Here is an 8,066-nt window from a genome sequence, read left to right on the forward strand (position 1 = left end):
CAAGCTGACGAGCGTAGTGAAGGAAAAGCCCAGGGTGCAGTCGCAGCCTAACAAGGGGACCCAGTTGAGATCGGGGATCAGCCTCTTGAGTAAGTGACATTTAAGCATAAATTGGGTGGTGGGTGCAGGGAAAGCAGGTTGGGAAGAAACTTCCAAACCTAAGAAATAACAAATGTAGACTCCTGAGCTGCAAATTTTATTATTTTTTTCATATTTTAATGTACATAAGGGTAGTATTTTAATTCAGCTTCTTTCCCATTTCGAGATGTCCTCTCATCCTCATAGCTGAGCAGTACCATCAAGCAGAGCCAGGACTCTCCCCAGGAAGTGTTGCCCCTTTGAGGCCAACAGTAAATGGCTTTGTGTTGCACTGACCCAAACAAGGAACAAGCAAACCGGGGGTCAGAGCTCCCCCATCTATGTTCCCAATCCACTACTTCAACATTGACGTTTTCTTACTAGTCTCATTTCAGATGCTCTGTGCTTGAAACCTTCCAGTGGCTTCCCCTTCTCTCAGAAAGCATCCAGAATCCTTGCCATGGCTCCCAAGGCCTTTGGCCCCGATCCCTGGACACTCCTGACCTCATTGCCAATACTCTGCCCCTTGCTCCCTCCCCTCCAACCACATGCCTTCTCGCTCTTTCATGTGGACCTTGCTATTGCCTCTCTCAAGTTGTGCTTCCCCCGTGTCTGCACGGCTCCCTACCTCCCCTAGCTCAGACCTCTGTGTACACAGCACCTGGTCAGCGAGGCCTTCCCTCACCCCTGCTCTGCAGTGGCATCTGTCCGGCTTTCTTGCTCCCCGCCCCCTGGTTTGTCTCCACAGCGCTGATGGCCACTGACAAAATAGTCGTGTGACTATTCACTGTCTGCCCTCTCCCCTCCCTGATACACATGCTAGAATGTCAGCTGTCTGTGAACCAGAGCTTGCCTAACCGACCGTATATTTCCAGAATTTAGGACAGTGCCTGACACAGAGCAAGTTCTCAATAATACTTGCTGACTCGCAGAATTGTCTAATTCTCTACACGGCCACTCCCATCTGGCTTATCACTGTGCCCACATCAGAGTTATTCTTTCTGCAACTGTGTGTGTGTGTGTGTGTGTGTGTGTGCGCGCGCACGCGCGCATGTTGAGGAAGAGAGAATATGTCTGTTTCTGATATTCCAGAAAATTTGAAAACTTGCATAGAATTGCAGAACTTCTTGCAAACCAGAACTCACTCAACCAAATATATGAAATATATGGAATAAACGTGGGGGATTATAGGCAGATGATAAAAATTAGACAAGTTGTGAAGAAACCCCAAACCCAGCTCTTTGATTTTGAAGGGCATTAACCTCCCTGTCCTGCAACAGCTTGCCCAATTCAGTGAACTGGTTTTACCTCAATGATTCTACCCGTGTTATGCCATCGATAGAACTGCCTGTTCCCTTCATCTCCATAGCACTCGTGTAGGGCTAGCGTGGAAACCGATCTGACTCCCTCCCTCTCTGGACCTGCAGCCATCCTCTCTTCCCGCGGCAGGATTCCCGCTTGACTCCTGCTTGGATGTTTGGGGAACATTATGGCAGCTGTCCCAACTGACCAAGCCTGGAAGGATATTTGTTTATCACGGCTCCCCTGCAGGCAGATGTTTGGCAGATTTCTCTTACTCTCCTTGTTATCTGGTGAGGCAGGCGTTACACATTTTTTCCAAGTGAGGAAACAAGGGCACAGAAAAGTAGTTGTTTTTTGGTAAACTAGAAAGCAAAGAGGTATATCTTGAGAATACAACAGAGCTGGAACTCAGAATGTATATAAAACCTGGAGGAGGGCAGGGCCCAGTGGAGCCAGGGCAGTAGGGGCGGGGGCGCAGAGCCTGGGGAAAGGTGCACCTCAGAGGCTGAGTCGTCAGCCAAGAGCTGTGACATGGGAAACTGCAGCCTGCAGCCTCGCCCAGGAAGCTCTGCTGGAGTCGTGTTTGGCGGACAGAAGGACAGGGGTGGGGAGCAGGGAGCACTCTGCGTATGAAGGTACAGCCCCCGCCTCGGGGAGTACGGGATTTTAGAAAATTGAAATGTTCTTGACATATAACATTATATTGGTTTCAGGTATGCGACAGAATGATTTGAGGTTTGTACGTATTATGTAATAATCACCACAATACACCTAGTTAACACTCATCACCACACACAGAATTTTTTCCTTGTGGGGCGCCTGGGTGGCACAGCAGTTAAGCGTCTGCCTTCGGCTCAGGGCGTGATCCCGGCGTTATGGGATCGAGACCCACATCAGGCTCCTCCGCTATGAGCCTGCTTCTTCCTCTCCCACTCCCCCTGCTTGTGTTCCCTCTCTCGCTGGCTGTCTCTATCTCTGCCAAATAAATAAAAATAAAAAAATCTTTAAAAAAAAAAGAATTTTTTCCTTGTGATGAGAACTTTTAAGATATATTCTCTTAGCAACTTTCACTTATACAGGATACTATTCTGAACTCCAGTCACCATGGTGTACATGACATCCCCCCGACTTACTTATCTTATAACCTGAAGCTTGTACCTCTTAAATATGGGATGTTTAGATGGGTTCAGGCAAAGAATCTAGAGATCCTAGGAATCAAATGGGCTTAGTCTGTGCTCTAGGTTTGTCCGGGCTTTGGGGGGATAAGCACTGGGCCTTCGAGTACCAGGATGGGAAGCCCATTGCAAGTGGGTGAAGCTGAGACAGATCTGTTTCGAGGGATTCGAACTCAAGCTTTATCCATCTCCAAAGAGCAGGTTCTTCCCGCTCGTCTTTGAATATAAGTCATGCTTTAACTCTGATAACCAGGCAGCTCCCTCCAGAAATAGCTTTAGGTGAAGCTGGAAATACACTCAAATACTAGTACGTTACTTATGGTGGTTACTAACAGTGCTACAGTAAAATAAGACAAGAAGTCGTTATTTTATTTTATTTTTTAAGATTTTATTTATTTATTCGACAGAGATAGAGACAGCCAGCGAGAGAGGGAACACAAGCAGGGGGAGTGGGAGAGGAAGAAGCAGGCTCCCAGCAGAGGAGCCTGATGTGGGGCTCGATCCCATAACGCCGGGATCACGCCCTGAGCCGAAGGCAGACGCCCAACCGCCGTGCCACCCAGGCGCCCCAAGAAGTCGTTATTTTAAAATGTGAAAGGTACTTTCCTTACTCTGAGGTTCATGAGGATTTCTAAATTTTGTTTAGGTGCTCAGTGTACGTCTTGTTCAATAGATATTACACCTAAGCAGTTGTGTGGCCATATTTTATCTTTGTGTGTGGATAATAAATGAATACTAATCCATCCTTCTGCCCTTCGACTCCCAGAAAGCAAAGCAGTAAGAGGGGATTTCCAAACTGCACATGGTTGCGTAAGTCGGCATCTTCTTCTCTTGAAATCATGAAAAAAAACAATGAGAATTAAAATTAAAAAGTTATCCATGGGCCAGAAAAAGCGATCTAAATTGCACAATTGTTAAAGAAAAAAGTAAGGAAAATATCCCACTTCAGAGCAAAAGATGAAGCCCCTGGGATATCTTTCAGAGTTAATTGCTGGTGAATTACTAGAAATTAATTTCTAGTAAATTACTTGTATTGATATAAAATAAAGAATGAAACAAATACAACTGTACTTCAATAATAAAATTTTTTTAAAAGCAGAAAAAGTGATCATGTGAATAAATATCGACTGAAACCTTTATAACCCTATTCAAATATTAGGTTTTTGTTATTAAAGTTTTGGGATCTTTCAAAAAAAAAAGAATAAGACAAATGAAATAAACATCTGACTCCAGGAGTTCTTATAAAAATAAATGACAAATGAAATAGAAGACAGTAGGAAGGAATTTTAAAAGGCAAAAGGAGATATGAATGAAACATGAAATTTTTTTTAAAAAGTAGGTACAACTCATTACAAAATCTGGTTCCTTGAAAAATTTTAAAGATAAATAACTAGCTGACTTAACTAAGAATACAACTTTAGAAAAGGGAGAAAAATATCATTACTCAAAATAAGAAATTACAAAAGAGAAATCACAGAAACAAGGAAAATTGAATATGGATATCATTAAGGAATAATGTGCAAACTCTATGCAAATAAATTTAAAAGCATGAATGAAATGGACAGTCTTCTAAAGAAAATACAATTTGTAGAAACTGAACCTAAAAGAGATAGAACATCTGAACAGACTAATTAGGAGAATTTGAATTAGAAAATTGCCAAAGAAATGCACCCCCCCACCACGTACCCCATGTCCCACCCAGAGAAGCACCCAGACGACTGATCAGGGAAATCTCTCCAACCGTCAAGAAACAGCTACATCCCAGGTCACACAGATTACGCGGTCCCGCTGGAGAGCTGGCGGTGGTGCCGCATGGTGTTGCAAAGCCCGAGTTGTCTGTGTGTGTGTCTGGAGGAACCACAGTGCTCTCGCAGATCCGACAGTCTCAGCCCTGTCTCATCAGGACTCCCACCCTAGACCATAAGAAGCAGAGAAGCATCTTCATGTTCCTTTGGCTTAAATCTCATCAATTCCTGCCAGCTGCTAATACACATTCCTTTTCATTAATTCACTAGCTATGCCTTAAGGGCTTACTATGTGCCCAGCACTGTCCATAGTGAAACAGTGAACACATATGATGTCAGGAGGTCACTCCCGGAGTTTCTGTTCTAGTGGGGGAGATAGACAGCAAGAATAAAACAAACAGTCTATCAAATGATGATAAATGTTATGCAGAAAAATTAAGCAGACAAAGGAGATGCAGACAGATGGCGGGGGGGAGAAGTGCAGCCATGCTGGGTGGTCATGGAAGAATTCACTAAGGTAATATCTGAGTGGACACAGAAAGGAGGTGATGGGTGAGTCTCAACATCTCAGAAAGAGCATGCAAGCAGAGGGGACAGTGAGTAAAAGATCTTAGCATGGGGATGAGCCTGGCATGCCCAAGAAACAGCAAAAAGGCCATTAGGGCCAGAGCACTGTGGGTTAGGAGAAGTATAAGAGGTGAAGTTAGAGGTAATGGGGTCAGATTGCCCACAGCCTTGTAGGTGAATATAAAAATTTTGACTTTTATTTTGAAAGAGATGTGAAGACATTAGAAGGTTCTGAGCACAGGCTATGATTGAACATTTTAAAGGAACACTCCTGCTGGTACAGAGGACAGGGGCAGGGATGGGGAGAATGGACAGGAGGCTACGGCCATGACCTAGACAACAGATGGTAGTGGCAGGGACCCGAGTGGTTGCAGTGGAGGGGGTGGCAACTCGGTGGATCCTGGTTATGCCATGGAAATCTTTCTGGAGTTGAAACAATGTCCAGGTATATGCTAGTGGATGAGCTTAATGATTGGTTATATCCAGTAGGGTTTTCAGGGTCAGTAAAAGACCTTGGTCAAGAACAGTCAAAACAAAATCAATAGCATCTTTTACCCAGAGCAATAGGCATGAAGAGCAGAAAGTTACCCTAAAGAAGCCCTCAGTCCTATGAGTGGAGGTCTCAAATAATGTATTAGTGTTCATGGTCCAAAAATTAATCAAAACTGATCTTTATCAGATTGGTCATTGTGTTTATTGCATGTATTTGAACAATGAAGTTCCTTCTTTTTCTGGATTCAAGTCCATAAATTATTTTGAAATGCATGCCAATTATTTCCAGAATGCAGAAGTGCTTAAAGGTCAGGAGTATTATTCAGAGTTATTGAGGTCCCGGTGCACAGAAAGAACAAGTGGCTTCCCAGTTATTGGTACGACAAGTATACGGCCCTCTCTAGGTCTGAGGAGGAGAAGAGTGGACTTCAAGTTACCATTGTGCTCTGTTAAATTAACTTGAGAAAGAGGCCCTGCTGCCTACCAAATCATAGACTGAGGAAAGAACCTGGAGCAGAAACCCAGTCCATCTTAGATATAGCCCAGTGAGGCAGTTTTTAGACACTTTTCTGAAGGAGAATGAGGAACATGTGGCTGTTCCCTAGCAAGACCTGGCTGAAGAAAAGGAAGCTGGCCCCCTCAGGACCGGCTCTGCCCTCTGGCTCGTTACTGCGTGCCTGACACAGTGCCCGGGGATACGGCGCATGCTCAGTAAACATTCGTTTCAGTGAATCAACAATTAAAGGAACGAATGGCCAAATCTTCATTGGTATCGTTCCATCCCTTTATGGAATAAATATTACAAGTGAAGACCACCACATAGTGATTTTGTAATAGACGCCTCAGGTCAGCCAGACCAGCCTTCATCCCGTGCTTTGTCACTGCACGCCATAGAGCTGGTTAAGTCCTTTGAGTTTATGTCTCGTTTTCTTCATCTGTAATATCAGGATAATAATGCTGACCTCCTGGGCTTGTCCTGAGGATTAACTAAAATAACGCATGAAGAGAATTTAACACAGTGCCCCATAGTTATTAGTCCCTGTTATCAACACTAAAATGGCATTCAAATTACCAAAGACATTTTATAAAGATGGCATCTTGTAGGTAAACTTTTAAAGTCCTTTTCCTTTTGTTATGAGAAAGTTCAAATATATATAAAAGTAGAAAGTATAATGAGTATCCTTGTACACAATACCCAGTTTCAATAATTATCAGCTTGTGGCCGGCTGGTCACCCTCTTCCTGACCCCTTGGATTATTTTGAAGCAAATCCCAGACATCGTGTCATGTTATCTGTAATACTTCAATATGTATTTCTAACAATAATAATAATGATAACCAAAATCCCACATCACACTTAAAAATAAGTAATAATGAGTTCTTAATTAGGTGAATTGTTGGTCTGCGGGAAGCCACAGGGAAAAAGAAGAGAATCCGGTCTGTCCAAGGTAGGGGCTTAGGCAAGTTTTTTCTAGACCCGACATGATGGAGGCACTCTTGTCACTCTCAAGGTGACTCTTCCTGCCAATGAGATGAGGGGGTGAGGGTGGCAGGTGGCAGGGGGCGGGCGGGGAAGGTGGGGAATGAGTTGGAAGCCAGCATTTCATGCTTGAAGCCCAGTAGAGCAGACATCTCCAGTTACCTGTAATTTTCTTACTTCCCAAAGCAAATATATTTTCATTGGAAATAATTCTGTATAAATTCTTCTGCTTCCAAATTGGTAGGATTTTAGAATTTAATTTTACCTTCTCATCTACCTGAGGTGTTGTGGCAGGATTGGCTTTTAGGTTGATTATGATATTACACAACTAGAGAGCTCCTTGAATGCTTACAGGACTGGTTTGGTTTCTGCAATTTAACATAGCACAAAACTTCACACGTCTTTGAGAGAATTCAGTTCTTAGTATATTCTGTGCTCTTCTCCCTTCCCCTCTAACTGTCCCTTCTTTGTTCTACAAAGTCAGTAACCCAGTGGAAACCCCAATTTCATGGTCTGCAGCACTACTTATTAAACCTTGAATTAAAATATTTTTCTTTTTTTCTTAACTGGAACTTGGGGCAATTGGGTTGCTTCAAAACGAGAGCCATTCGCGTGGAAGATATGGAACATCAGTAGTTCAAACACAAGTTTCACTCCTCCTCCCCCACATAAAAGCCAAGATTAATGTGGGTGGCTCAGTCAATTGGGCGTCTGACTCTTGATCTCAGCTCAGGTCTTGATCTCAGGGTTGTGAGTTCAAGCCCCGCATTGGGCTCCATGCTGGGCATGGAGCCTACTTAAAAAACAAACAAAAACAAGTGAATGCTAAGTCTAGAGCTCACTGGGTAGTGTCAGTAAGCAGGTGCTGCTGAGAAGCCTAGAGGACAAGGAACACCAAGAAGTTGCAAAGGGAGCCTAAGATCTGTGGCATGTTTCTTCCTTGAAAGCTTTTGTTCACTTCTGAGCAGTGGAAATCTCACCTGGAGGAGACAAGGGGTCTGGTTCAGAAGTCAGACACAGCGTGGAGGCGCTGGAAAGCCTGGCGTTATCTTCACAGACCCCTCCATACTGCTCTGGCAGTTACGTCTACTCCCCTTTACAAGTGGGCTTTGGAAGGCAGGGGCGATGTGTGTCTTTACCGCGGCTGCACCCTTGCTGCTGGGAGTCATCAGGCAGCCAATGTTTGTTCAATGTTACTGAACGAAGGGCTGAAGGAGAAGCGCTTAGC

This window comes from Ursus arctos, unplaced genomic scaffold, assembly GCF_023065955.2.
Source record: "Ursus arctos isolate Adak ecotype North America unplaced genomic scaffold, UrsArc2.0 scaffold_13, whole genome shotgun sequence".
NCBI lineage: Eukaryota > Metazoa > Chordata > Mammalia > Carnivora > Ursidae > Ursus > Ursus arctos.